The sequence below is a fragment of the Eumetopias jubatus genome, unplaced genomic scaffold (genome assembly GCF_037043125.1).
Source record: "Eumetopias jubatus isolate StellerSeaLion01/CBP00866 unplaced genomic scaffold, mEumJub1_p1.0 scaffold_13, whole genome shotgun sequence".
Taxonomy (NCBI): domain Eukaryota; kingdom Metazoa; phylum Chordata; class Mammalia; order Carnivora; family Otariidae; genus Eumetopias; species Eumetopias jubatus.
The window spans coordinates 76,160,458-76,175,097 of NW_028274819.1; positions in this window are offsets into that span (position 1 = coordinate 76,160,458).

Here is a 14,640-nt window from a genome sequence, read left to right on the forward strand (position 1 = left end):
ACAACCAACTTAGACCAGTGCAAACATAACTTGTGCTAAAGAAATATTAGCTGGTATCATTGTTACTTACAAGCCCGAACTTATGAGACAGACAGGAGAAACCGGACTTGACCACTATTTGTAGAGGTTGGTGTTTGGGTCTTAGGACTCCCATAAGATTTACTAAAATATTTCAGTTATGGATTTGTCTATCTGGACACTCTGCCTTATTCAGAAGGATTAACCACGACACCATTTCAGTCTCCGTGTGTGAATGGAGACCTTTCCAGATATTCAGAACGACCTGCAGCACGATATTTATTTCACTGGATTGTGGCTATATATGGATTTGAAGTTGCTTCCCCCCCCCCAAGTGTTTGGGTTACCTGTCATCACTTGAAGTAGGAAACCACAAACCGTTGCAAGGAATTGGCCGCAGAGATAAGCCGAAAGGAAACCTATCAGAGTTGAACAGAACAAGGGTGAGGAAGAGCCCCTCGCTCCGGGGGCCTGGCCATCCCGTGCTGCACACCAGCCTGTCACCCTGAACTTCCTCACATGCTTTTGTCCCTCATGCCCCTCACTGTGGTGTGATAGTGGCACCCTTCTCATTATAACCCTCAGTAAGTGGCGGGGATTACAGGGCGATTTCAGCTGAGCTCTGCGGGGGAAGGATGTGTGGTTGGAGGGGCCACCCTACGCAGACATAACATTTGTGTTGTTGGGTTTCTGCATGTTCTTTCCTCACCTCTGGTTGGTTGGCCTCCAGGATCCTTGTGCCCTAAAGTTCAGGGTCCCCCGCCCAGACCAGCTCTACATCCAGGCCGGTAGACCTCAGAGAGCATCTTTCCTCTGTCCCATCTCTCAGAGCCGCTTCTCCAAAGATCCACATTCTGTGTGAATGGCCCTTTCTGGCCTATTCATTCATTCATTCAGTCAGCATGCTACTGTGTACGAGGCACCGTTCTTGGGATCGGGAACATAACGGTGAAAAAGGCAAACTTTCAACTCTCCTGGAACTTAGATTCTCATTATAAAAAGTGACATACAAGGGCACCTGGGTGACTCAGTTGGCTAAGTGTCTGCCTTCAGCTCAGGTCACGATCTCAGGATCCTGGGCTCAAGACCTGCATCAGGCCCCCTGCTCAGAGGGGAGCCTGCTTCATCCCCTCCCCTCCCCCTGCCTGTGCTCTCTCTCTCTGACAAATAAATAAATAAAATCTTTAAAATAAATAAAAAGTGACACAGTGACATGTCAAGTAGTCCTAAGGGCTATAAGGGGGAAAAAAAGCAGAGTTAAGGGGTTAGAGGGTGACAGGGCTGCTATAGTTGATAGGGTGGCCTTTTTAGGGAAGAGACTTTGAGAAGGTCTCTTAGGGCTGTGGTCTTCAAGTGTGCCATGGGCACGTGAGGGCATCGTTACAGGCTGAGCGACAACACGTGTAAATGCCCTGAAGTGGGAGCAGCCTCAATGTGCTTACAGATCAGCAAAGGGGGGTGGAGAGTGGAAGTGGGGGAGTGGGAGCCTCGGAGGGGATCGGGGTGGGGGATAGGCACACAGTACCTTAACTGAGTTAACGCACACCGCTCTAGAAGACTACCGAGTGGTTGTGGTGGTTGGTGTTTTAGGGGAGCTGGGGATAGAAGAATTTGGGGACCAGAGAGCCTTTGAAATCACTTATAATTCACAGCCAACTCTGGAAACGGCTCTGTCTTTCCTACCAAATGCAAATCCTGAGAGCAGGAGCTCTAGGGGTTTCGGTTCCCTGCTGTATCCACTCACTTGGCGTGTGTCGGACTCTCGGTAGGAACTTTAGATGTGTACTGTCATTAGCGGAGACTCCTGCAGACTCAGCAGGTCCCTGGCATTCACTAAGTTAACAGCCATTTCAGCTACTTATGAGCAACGCTGATGAATGGCGTGCAGTCACTATTCTGGAGCTTTGCTGAGGCCCATATTTGAATAATGCAGAAGGCTATGAAGCTAGTGTGAAGGAAGGAGACCCCTTGCTCCTGGGGCACCTGCAGCAGGAGTTTTCTAGCAAAACAGCTAGAAGGTGGATGATCAGGTGGGAGAGTTGAACAGGTGGTAGATTTAGAGTGAGGCTCGGCGCAGGAAAACCCCAGGTCCAGATAAGGTTAATATTCAGGAAAGCACCAGCATTAGGAATTGGTGAAGATGTTGGGATCCATTCCCTGTGAATGTCAAAGGTCTACTGAGTAAGTTTCTCCTTCCTGAGAAACTCCTTAGGAACCAGTTGGCCTAACCTTCCTCCTCTTGTGGTGATATCACCTCCACTGTACTTACCCATGACCCCCTGGGACTCGAAGAACTTTATTTTACCTCTGGTTTATCTTGTGGATTACACCAGATTAATACAGTTGGTTATTATCTCTCTTGGTTTTCTCTGTGTGGTGACAACTCAATGACTATTGTTGGTTGAATGAATAAAAGCCTCGAAACCATTCGATAGAATTGAGAAAAGGGTTGGCATCATAAGAAACAGCTAAAATAAAGGAACAGTCTCTATGATAGCATTATTGCTTGCATTTTAATTACGTTTTAAAATAAGATATCCAGTTCTAAGCTAAGGGGTTGAAATAACTTGCAGAGCCAGAGACTAAACTCTGTGTCTCATATTCCAAATACAATTCATTCATGCATTCATTCAACAAACATTGTTAAGCACCATCACTGGCTGGCACTGTGCTAGGTGCTCAGAAAACAACATAATGCGGAGTTTACGATCTGCTTGGAGACACAGACAAGCAATAGGCAGTTTCTCCATGCCACAGCTTCTTCTTGGCAACCGTAACAATATCCAGGCTCTCCCCGAGCCACTGGTTTTAGAGCCCCTTGAGAGATGGAACTTTTTTGGGGGGGCGTGCACAGGCTCAAGCTCAGGGCCAAAGCCCTGTGGGGCTCTCAGAGCTGTTTCTGTCTGTTCCTGGGCGCATGGTAGCCCTCTTGCTTGCTTTTTCTCAGTGGTGCCTGGCAAATGGACACTTGCCCCCATTTGGGGGGGAATGATACTGCACCAGACATCTCTTTTCCTTTCTCACTGGTTCTGCAGGGGAAAGGGGGCTGGCTTTGAGTTTTCCCCACTGGCTGCTTCACTCTGGAAAGTGAATGTGGCTTATTGTCAGACCCTTCCCTTCCTCTGCCCATGGCATTGACATTCCTTGGCTCCTTTAGGGAACTGGGTCATTTAAATTCCATTTCCTGTGTTCCATTCTGTCTTCCCACTATTTGCCTCCCATCCCCACCCAGCTATGGACTGAATGTGTTCCCTCAAAATTCATATACTGAAACCCTAACCCTCAGTATGATATTTGCAGGTGGGGCCTTGGGAAGTGATTAGGTCGTGAGGGTAGAGCACTCATGAATGGTTTAATGCCCTTCTAAGAAGAGACCTGAGAGAGACAATTTCTCTCTCCACCATCTGAGGATACAGCAAGAAGATGGCAGTCTGGAAACCAGGAAGTGGGTCCTCACTAAGAACACGGCCATGTTGGCACCCAGATCTCAGACATCTAGTCTCTAGAACTCAGAGAAATAACTGTTAAGACACCCAGTTTATAATATTTTGTTACAGCAGCCCGAATGGACAAAGACCCCCCCCCGCCAAACTGCTTGTCTAAAGTTCACCCTGGTTGTCTAGGAGAAAGGTAAAAGAAAGCTAAAGAGACAGGCAGATATAGCCACCATATTGGCAGTGTGCCGAGAACACTGACTTGCAGTATATATACATCATTCATTTTTCTTTCCAAGAGGTCAGTCTGCAGAGTCAAGCAGATGGAGATTTGAAGCCGAGCTCTGCCACTGATTAGCGTCACCGTGAGCAGGTGACTCACAACTCTGAGGCTCCATCTCCCTGGAGAGATGGTCTACAGAGTGGTTACCAACACACAGCCCGCACTGTGCTTACCCACTGTGACCTTGGTGAGCTGCATTGTCTCTGCTTCAGCTTCCTCGTCCCGAAAATGGAAATGATCATAGCAGTAACCACAACAAGAGGGGTCCAGAAGATCAAATAAGTCATCGTAAGTAAAACACTCAGTAGTAACCAGCTCAAAGTTAAGAACAAGCTATTCACAACTTCTTGTTGAATATCTGTATTTTAAAAAGTGCAACATCAGCACAGTGTTTGGCAAAAAAGCACACAACAGAGGCTCCTGGGTGGCTCAGTCGGTTGAGTGTCTGACTCTTGGTTTTGGCTCAGGTCATGATCTCATGGGTTGTGGGATCGAACCTGGCAAGGATGATGAAGGGAATCCCACTCAGCAGGGAGTCTGCTTGAGGATTCTCTCCCTCTGCGCCCTCTCCCTGCTCACATGTGTGCTCTCTCTCTCTAAAATAAATAAATCTTTATTTTTTTATTTTTTTCAAGATTTTATTTATTTATTCATGAGACAGAGACAGTGTGAAGCAGAGGGAGAAGCAGACTCCCCCGCTGAGCAGGGAAGCCTGATGTGGGCCTCGATCTCAGGACGCTGGGATCATGACCTGAGCCAAAGGCAGACACTTAACCAACTGAGCAGCCCAGGTGCCCTAAAATAAATAAATCTTAAAAAAAAAAAAAGCACACAACAAAGTCTTGCTATTACTGATGTTCTTATTATTATTTTGTATTACTTTAATAACATTATTATTACCTTTATTTATTTTTTTGCTATTACCAGCATTTCAGACTTGGAGGTGACAGGCTGTCAGTCTCCCTTGCTAAAATACTTGAAACAGAATGACAAAGGAAAAGGGCTGTGGCTTCCTGTCACTCAAACCATGGTTTGGATCCACAGTATGAACATGGCCTTTGAGCTTGGCAGAAATGTGGAAACTCAGACTCCAGCCCAGACCTATGACTCAGAATCTGCATTTTAACTAGATCCCAGGTGAGTCATGGGCAAGTTTAAGGCTGAGAAGCACTGCTCCAGCACACTGGTTCTCAACCCTTTGGAATCATATTTGAAACATACTGATGTCTGGACAACCTCCCTATACCCCTCCAATTTCATTTCAGTGGCAGGAGTACAAAATTTTGAAAGCTCCCTGGGCCACGCCCATGTGCAGCCAAGATGAGGCTCACCCATCTAGCGTTTGGTCCGTGGGGAGTTAGGCGGCAGGGGTGGATGGGAGTTCAGTTTCTTCGGCAAGTGCCAGTGAGTTCTGGTTTGTTTCCCTTCTCTTCAGGTCCGGTGGAAGTAGGAAGGGACACAGAGAGGACACATTCTTCTTTCCCTGCCCCCGCCATTCCCGTCTTCATTCCAGGGAACAGCACACGTGACAAGGCTCTGTGCAGGCTTCTTGGCCAACGTTTCTCTTTCTCTCTGTTGCGACTCACGGGTGTCCAGGCTGTGTTGGCTCCTACCGTTCCCTTCACTCAAGTCACTGTGTGGAGGGGGCTTTTCAGCTGTGGGAGTTTGTATTTCTTTGCAGTGGGGTCCTTCTCTCTCCATCCATTCCTGCCCACTGCTCATGGCACCCAGAGGCTGCTTGGTTGGAGAAAACCTGGCCAGAGATCTCCTGACCTTTCCTGTGAGACCCTTGACCCCTGGTGGAAAATTCACCCTCCTACTGGGCTGACGCAAGTTATCTAAGTGAGTAGTACTGTCGAGATACGCAAGTTATCTAAGTGAGTAGTACTGTCGAGATGTTGGTTTATGCCCCACAGTAAGACCAAGGACTCTCCCTGGGGCCCGCCTTCTATCGTTTTTGTGGGAATGGGGGTCACGGGGCTGCCATTTTCTGAATTTTCCAGAGTAGCTGGCAACTTGCAATTTCAGTAAAAAAATCTTCAGGTTTTTAAAATTTGGCAGCTAATTACAAAATTTAAAAGCCCTAAAGGCCAAATGAAACATTTCTGGAGTTGGCCCATTGATATCTGAGACATGCTCCCTGTTTTAAACAGCCAGTTTGGGTTGCAGAGATCCCACAGTCAGGGCGACTATCCTAAATGATGTCACCCTACCTTTGGAGCTGGTAAAAAAGTGAGATGCTTGGAGTCCTCTAAGTCATGTAACCAGAGGTGTCTAATTCAGATGACTTGATAGCTCAGTAGACCCTCTGCACACCTTCTGTATGCCTACACCTAAGCACGGCTGTTTCTGACTCATCATCTCAGACCTCTGTCCTCCTAGGGTGGCAGCACACCTCTCTGCCTGCCCTGGGGCCAGACGGTGCAGGAGTTGCGCAGAGTATGGGCATTTCTCTACGACAGCAGAACAGAAGGGAGGAGGGGAAGATTTATCCTCTCGACTCTTCTCTCTTCCTCCATCTCTCCCCCCTGAATAACAGACCGCCCAGCAGTTGACAGAGGTCCTTGTTTTATGTTGCCACATCTCTGCTGGTGACCGAATGTTTCTCCCTCAATATTCTCTTTATACAAGATGATGTGACTTGTGTTTGTTGCTAATATTAGAATTGCAACAGATGCCCTCATTGTTGGGCCACGGGTCCACATGGCACATATTAATAAAGCCAAGACAAGGCCTCAAATGCCCAGGGACTTTAATAGCAGAACTTGCTGCAACAGCAAGGGGCTCACACAGTGTTGGGCAAGGTGGAGGGGACAGGCCTGTGAGAGACCTGGGATCCGAATCCACAGTCTAAATGCCATTGGAAGTGGAGGCAGAGCTCTTGGGGGATGCAGGCAGGAGCACAAAGCATCAAGAAGAGGCATATCCACGTCAAGACAAGCTATAATACTGCCTGGTAAAAATGATGCCACCTAATCACCACTGGTAGCCAAATTTAGGAGCTACGGGAACTAGCTAACAAACCAAGGGAGACAGTTCAATGACTATGGCCAATGTCATGGTTCTTACTGCTCCTTTCCATTTTTCTCAATAAAGCCTTTTTAGACAAATCAAAGGAGGGTGGTGACATACCACGAACCTCTTGGGTTTTAGCATGAATGTGGAATAGTTTAATTGCCTTAGTGGTGCATCTGATAATCAGTGGTGTCTTGGATGTGATGAAATTCACTCACTGAATCTCTTGGCACCTTGATCTTGGACTTCTTAGCCTTCAGAACTGTGAAAAATAAATGTTTGTTGTTTATAAGCCACCTAGTATGTGGTATTTTGTTACAGCAGCCTGAACAGACTACCACAAATACTAGGTAATATTAACATTAATAACACTAATATCAATTTAGTAATAATATTGAATTGTCTTGTTAGGCAAGACAACCAAGCCTAGCAGTTTATCCATATCTATAGAGTGTGGATTTGGGTCTTCTTGCTTCATCAGAGCCTCCAAGTCATGTTTGTATTATAGAGGAGAATGACCAAGTGCCTTGGTGATCTATGAACAACTAGTGGAAAGAAAATCCTCCTGAGAGATTTTTAAAAAATTTATACTTACTAAATTTAGTGGTTTTTAGATTTAATATTACTTGCTTTGCTTATTTATATTTTTTTTAGAGAGAGAGAGAGTATGTGGGCATGGGTGTGCAGGAGTAGTGGGGGGTGGGGAGGGGCAGAATCTTAAGTAGACTCCACACTGAGCATGGTGCCCATTGGGGGCTCAAACTCATGACCCTGAAATCATGACCCGAGATGAAATTAAGAGTCAGACACAACTGACTGAGCCACCCAGGCACCCCTAATATTATTTGCTTTAAGGATGTGTTTTCTTGGGTCGGTTAAGCGTCAGACTCTTGATTTTGATTCCTTGCTCAGCGTGGAGTCTCCTTAAGATTCTCTCCCTCTCTTTCTCTTCCTCTGCCCCTCCCCACCCCTCCAAGATCGCTCTCTCTTAAAAAAAAAAAAAGTGTTTTCTTATTTTTCCTCTTGTAAGATATTTTCTCTATTTAAAATTTAAATATGCAAAAATAGAATCAAATAATTTTACTTATCCTATCATGCAGAGACAATTAGTGAATTCTCAGTCTTTTATTTTTGCATATGTTGACACAGTGTGATCATGTCATGTATACAATTGATTATTCTAGTTTTCTAATTTTTCTTCCTATTTTCAACATGTTAATGGAACTTCAGTTTCTTTTTTCCCTGGAAATTTTTTTTTTTATTTCAGTATAGTTAATATACAGTGTTACATTAGTTTCAGATGTATAATATAGTGATTCAGCAGTTCCATACATCACCCAGCGCTCATCATGATAAATGCACTCTTTAATCCCCTTCGTCTGTTTCACCCATCCCGCCACCCACCTGTCCTCTGGTAACCACTAGTTTGTTCTCTGTCCTTAAGAGTCTGTTTTTTGGTTTGTCTCTTTTCCCCCTTTATTTGTTTTGTTTCTTAAATTCCATATACAAGTGAAACCATATGGTATTTGCCTTTCTCTGACTGACTTATTTTGCTTAGCATTATACTCTTTAGATCCATCCATGTTGTTGCAAATGGCAAGATTCCATTCTTTTTTGTGGCTGAATAATACTCCATTGTATATATCTCCACATCTTTATCCATTCATCTATTGATGGACACTTGGGCTGTTTTCATTATTTGGCTATTATAAATAATGCTACAATAAACACAGGGTGCATATACCCCTTCAAATGAGTGTTTTGTAATTTTTTTTTTTTTTTTGGCATAGTAAATACCCAGGAGTGTGATTACCGGATCATATGGTAATTCTATTTTTAACTTCTTGAGGAACCGCCATACTGTCTTCCACAGTGGCTGCACCAGTTTGCATTCCCTTCAACAGTGCACGAGGGTTCCTTTTTCTCCACATCTTTGCCAACTCTTGTTGCTTGTGGTTTTGATTTTAGCCATTCTGACAAGTATGAGGTGATATCTCATTGTGGTTTTGATTTGCAATGATAAGTGATGTTGAGCATCTTTTCATGTGTCTGTTGGCCATCTTTGGAGTATTGTCTGTTCATGTCTTCTGCCCATCTTTTAATTGTATTATTTGGTTTCTTTTGGTGTTGAGTTGTGTAAGTTCTTTATATCTTTTGGATACCAACCCTCTATTGGATATGTCATTTGCAAATATCTTCTCCCATTCAGTAGGTTATCTTTTAGTTTGTTGGTGGTTTCCTTTGACGTGCAGAAACTTTTTATTTTGATGTAGTCCCAGTAATTTATTTTTGCTTTTGTTTCTCGGGGGACTGTTACTGCCAGTGTCCAAGAAATTACTGCCTGTGCTTTCTTCTAGGATTTTTTTGGTTTCAGGTCTCACATTTAGGTCCTTAATCCACTTTGAGGTTTTTTTTTTTGTGCGCATGTGTGGTGTAAGAAAGTGGTCCAGTTTCATTCTTTTTGCATGTTGCTGTCCAGTTTTCCCCAAACCATTTGTTGAAGAGACGTCTTTTCCCCATTTTATATTCTTGCCTCCTTTGTGGAAGATTGACCATATAATTGTGGCTTTATCTGAGCTTTCTACTCTGTTCCATTGATCTATGTGCCCAGTTTTGTGTCAGTATCATACCGTTTTGATTACAACAGCTCTGTCATATAATTTAACATCTGGAATTGTGTTACCTCCAGTTTTGTTTTCTTTTTCAAGATTGCTTTGGCGATTCAGGGTCTTTTGGGGTTCCATACAAATTTTAAGATTGTTCTAATTCTGTGAAAAATGCTGTTGGTATTTTGATAAGGATTGCATTAAATCTGTAGATCACTTTGGGTAGTATGGACATTTGAACAATATTGGTTTTTCCAGTCCATGAGATCTTTCACCTCCTTCCTTAAGTTTATTTCTAGATACTTTATTATTTTTAGTGCAATTATAACACAGGATTGTTTTCTTAATTTCTCTTTCTGCTGCTTCATTATTTGTGTATAGAAATGCAACGGATTTCTGTACATTGATTTTATATCCTGCAACCTTACTGCACTCATTTATGAGTTCTAGTAGTTTTTTGGTGGAGTGTTTAGAGTTTCGTTTATATAGTGTCATGTCATCTGCAAATAGTGTGAGTTTTACTTCTTGCTTAACAATTTGGATGCCTTTATTTCCTTTTTCTGATTGCTGTTGGAAAGTTTTTTTTTTAACTTTCTTAATACCAAGGAAATATACATTTGTTCTAGATAAGTAGAAATATACTAATTATTCACAATGAAGAGAATGAAAAATAATGAAAGTTTAACACAGAATGTTCCACATTCTCACATTGACAGTTGAATACATTTTAAAAGAGAACATGTAATCAGCAAGAAACAAAAGGCAACAGAAGCTGCTTTTGATCCCCTCTCTAAATATACAGCACCCACTTACATCTGCCTGCCTGTCATCTGGGTCTTCTGAGGCCCAGAAGTTGAGCTGAATTATGGCTGATGGGAAGAGGCATGGGAGTCACTCACAGGATGAGTCTCCAAGGTTTGCTAAAGCATTACCAGAAACGTGATGATATTTAAATATACATATATTTATTGAACCTTCTCTTGAGGAGAATGCTGTATATGATTGGAAATCAATACTTTGATGAGTCCCTTGGGGAGGGGTGTAAAATCTCCAAAGGGCCCTCTTGAGTAGCTGGATGGTCACTATCCTTCTAAAGGTGGTGGTTAGCTCTAAGTTTTGGTGTGCTCCCTGGTATATGCAGGTTTGGGGCCACAGTTGGATTGCTGAGCCCCACCATCAGAGATCCTACTTCTCTGCTGTGTGTCAGAGCATCCAGTCTCTCCAATAAATAATTAGATAAAGAATATTGACCTAGAGGGGTGCCACATTATTAGCCCATTCAGGGTACCCATGTCTCCGCAGCTCTCAGATACATATTTTTCTGAGATCTTGCTAAGACACAAGGATGGATATCAGATGTCTCCTCCAACCCCAAGCCAGGTGTTAAGAGCAGCTTCTCTCTTTCCTGGCAAATGGGTCAGTCATGTCATTATCTGCCATTGCCAACATGGACGACTGTTTTAAAATGAGCTATATTGACTGGCTCTGATGAAGTTAGAGGAACTATATTTATATTTTATATCTATAATCTATTAAATACTTATATAGTATTTTCTGTGTGCTATGCACTTTTCCTTTTTTTTTTTTTTTTGCTATGCACTTTTCTAAGCTCTTTTTTGTATCCTGATTTTCATCACATCTAAGATAACGCTGATTATAAGATGCTGAGGGTTCTAGAGGGGAGGAGGGTGGGGGGATGGGTTAGCCTGGTGATGGGTATTAAAGAGGGCACGTTCTGCATGGAGCACTGGGTGTTATACGCAAACAATGAATCATGGAACACTATATCAAAAACTAATGATGTAGTGTATGGTGATTAACAGAACATAATAATAAAAAAATGCACAATTATTTTACATAGCCCTGAGACAATTAAACTCTGCCACACTATGAATTGTAAAATGCACCTCAACTTCAGAAATGTTCAATGGGAATATGCATGACTTACACTCAATGAAACATGGTGTATTCATGCATTTAACATTTAACACTAGGAGGTAAGTGCTATCATTGTCCTCATTTATAGAAGAGAAGCTTGAGGCACAGAGAGATTCAACAAGTTGCCTTAGATCACAAAGCCAGTAAGAGGATCCAGCATTTGAACCCAGACAGTCTCTCTCCAAAGTTCAAGATCATAAGCACTACACTCTTCTCTCTATAGATATGGAAAGCCAAAAAAAGTCGGAAAAATCTACTTTTATTTTATCCATTTTTTTATTGAGGTATATCAGATAAATTATTTTAAATATTTCTCCATTTGATGGGTTCAAAGTTATTCCTGCCTGAACTAATCCCTTAATGTCTGGACAAATATCCAGAAGGTGGTTGAATAACCCAGAAGTGCCCAGCAGTTCCATGGGCTAGGTGCAGGCTAATGGGGAGCCAGTGTGTATGTGCACACATGGATGCTTCTTCTTTTTAAGATTTTATTTTTTTACTTGAGAGAGAGAGAGAGAGAGAGAGAACAAGCTAGAGAGAGCACAAGTGGGGTGGGGGAGAGGGGCACAGGGAGAGGGATAAGCAGTCTTCCAGAGGAGGGGCTCGATCCCAGGAACCCGGGGTCATGACCTGAACCAAAGACAGATGCGTAACTGACTGAGCCACCCAGGTGCCCCATGGATGCTGCTTCTATGAGAACAGAAGTTGTCTAATTATTACTTTTAGACATCATCCAAAGTTTAGCTTTGCTAGAAAGAAGACAGTTCTGCCTCCAATCTAGGTGAGCATGACTCAGGCTCCTGCTGGTGTGGGTGTCAACAGCCCTTTTGACTCAGTGGCCTTCCACCGCTCACTGGAGTGGTGAGCCAGGCCTGCTTTCTTCGGTGTAGTCATCATTAGAAAAATAAATTGAGCATTCTAAACCAAAGAGGAGCTACTTCTCAGCCTCCTCACCGCTCCTAGTGATCCAAATGAGGTTAACTTCCTTATTACTTGTCAATTTTGTACAAGTGCTAGATGATCCACAGTGAGAAGAGCCAAAGACGTTGGCTAGAAATTATTGTGCTAGTTTGTGAGCCACTGTTTCAACATGTCTCATCATGAAGTGGGATTTTCTACTGTACGCATTGTCTTTCTAGAACTTCTTCCCAGATTAGCCTTCTCATCCCTCATAGCACATCACACTTCCCCCACTGTCTTGTAACTGCTTATCTGTCTTCCCTGCCTATTTAAGTTCTGTTGTGCTAAGGCCAGTGTGTGTCAGTCTTGCATTGGAATGAAGTCCATGTTCCAGAAAGTTCCCAGCAGTGCCTTCTCTGGTCTGAGGCAGAGCAGGTACCCAGGATCCTTCTGCTTTCTATCCTGATTACCTGTGCAGCCCTTCGAGGTGCTAGCCTGAACACCACGAGAGCAAGTACCAGGTCTGACTTTGCTCCCCTGAATACTCGACATATAGCACAATGGCTGGCTCATGGTAGATGTTTTAAAAACATTTGAAAATGAATGAAGGAACTAGAGTAATGAGAATCCAAATAAAGTTTCATGGAAGAAGGGTTTTTTTCTTTCACTCAATCATTTACTCACTCCCTCACTCATTACCCTATGACAGGCACTATGTGAATTTCTAAGGGGGGAGATAACAGATACAGGAGATATACTGGGCTTGGCAGGCACGATCAGATGGGGCCCTTAACCTCATGTGGGGGGGAGGGGGAAGGGCAAACTTGTGAGGAAGGTGGGTGATTTGTGGAACTAATTTTAACCAGATCATTGGCGGGGGGGCCTAAATGAAAGGGGTGAAGGGACAGGAATGCATGAGTAGTGAGAATTCCAGCCGAGCAGAAGTAGTTTATGATGCAAAGTCTCAGGCACAAGAGAGAGCATTGTCATTTGAGGAACTGCAAAGAATCCAATACTACTTAGCGTTTAGGGGGTTGGGTGGTTAGGTGGGAGACTAGAGCTGAGGAATCAGGAGGGCCAGATCTCAGTGGTCATGGGGTCAAACAGGGAGTCAAGTGGCATCTTCAGGCAAGTCTCCACTTGAACAGGTGTTAAGAGTTGAGTGACATCATCAGATTTATTTTAAGAAGTCACTCCAGCTGGAGAATGGATTGGAGGGGATGAAGGGATAAAAATTGGGTGTGAGCCGCAGCTGGCTTGGTCTAAGGTGGTGATGGGGGGCAGGGTATGAATTGTCATCAGAGCATGGAGGTGGGGACAGGGGTGTGAAGTGTCTAGTTTGCCTCCTGATTTCAAACAAACTGGGGGAGAAAACCAACCAACTGGCATACGTATAAGTAGAATGTCATTTTATTCCACACCGGCCGTCACTTTTCCTCTTCAGGCCTTTGCTGAAGGCTATCTACTGATGGGGTATGAGTGCAGAAGCCCAAGAGGATCTGGCTTGAAGTCCCCTCCCCTGTGAGAAGAGAGTCAGTGTGGAAAAGAGGGACCAGAAGCGACCAAATGGGGAGAGAGCAGCGATCGGTGGATGCGCTGGGCACCGCACATAGACACGCAGCTAGCTAACAAGGACCATAGCCTGGAATGAGCCGGCAGCAAAATCTTTAGTTAGATCCAGGCACTACAACCCTGTAGTTTGTTCCAGACTCTTGGGGCGAGGACATGTGTAATTTACAAAAGTCAGCTCAATCTTATAATAAAATTTTACCTTTGGAAGGAAAGCAAACAGACTGGAAAGGGTCAGTTTCTCAAAGTTCCATATTCCGTTTTTAATTATTCCTTTAATAGCATGCTTCTGTGATTAATGACAAGCTTTCCCAGTAGGCTGTCGACTTCATGCCACGGAGGCCCTTGGCTTTAGCCCTGTGCCCAACCTAGGCTAGCGTGAAGGCACTCAGCGCGGTGAATGAAACAATGAATCAAATAAACACATTAACCGAGGATGCCTGCTGGTGTCCTTTCTTGGTTTTGGTTTTGTTTCTCAGCCTTGGACCAAGTAAACCACAGCAGGGCTCTCCTGTCTGCCTGGTTAGGAACTTCCTACAACAGGATTTCTCAGTTTGAGGCTCGGGGCTTCTGATCCGCTAACAGGACATCAAAGCTTTATACGTGTGCGCCTGGGGGAGCCTTCCACTTTTCACCGGATTTCAGAGGCGGGGGGGGGGGGGGTCTCTGCCCAGTCGCCGCAAAGAGCCACCGTTCCGCGCACATCTCCCGCCGCCCCTCAGCATCCCTGACGACTCCGGGAGCGCGCCGGCTCCAGAGGCTTCCGGGCGCGCCCGCCCAGGGGACCGTCCCTTCCCAGCCCCTCGGGTCAGGCCCACCCGACTCGGGCCTCCCACTCTTGGGGCGCGTCCCCGCGGCCTGCAGAGGCGAGGCGGCG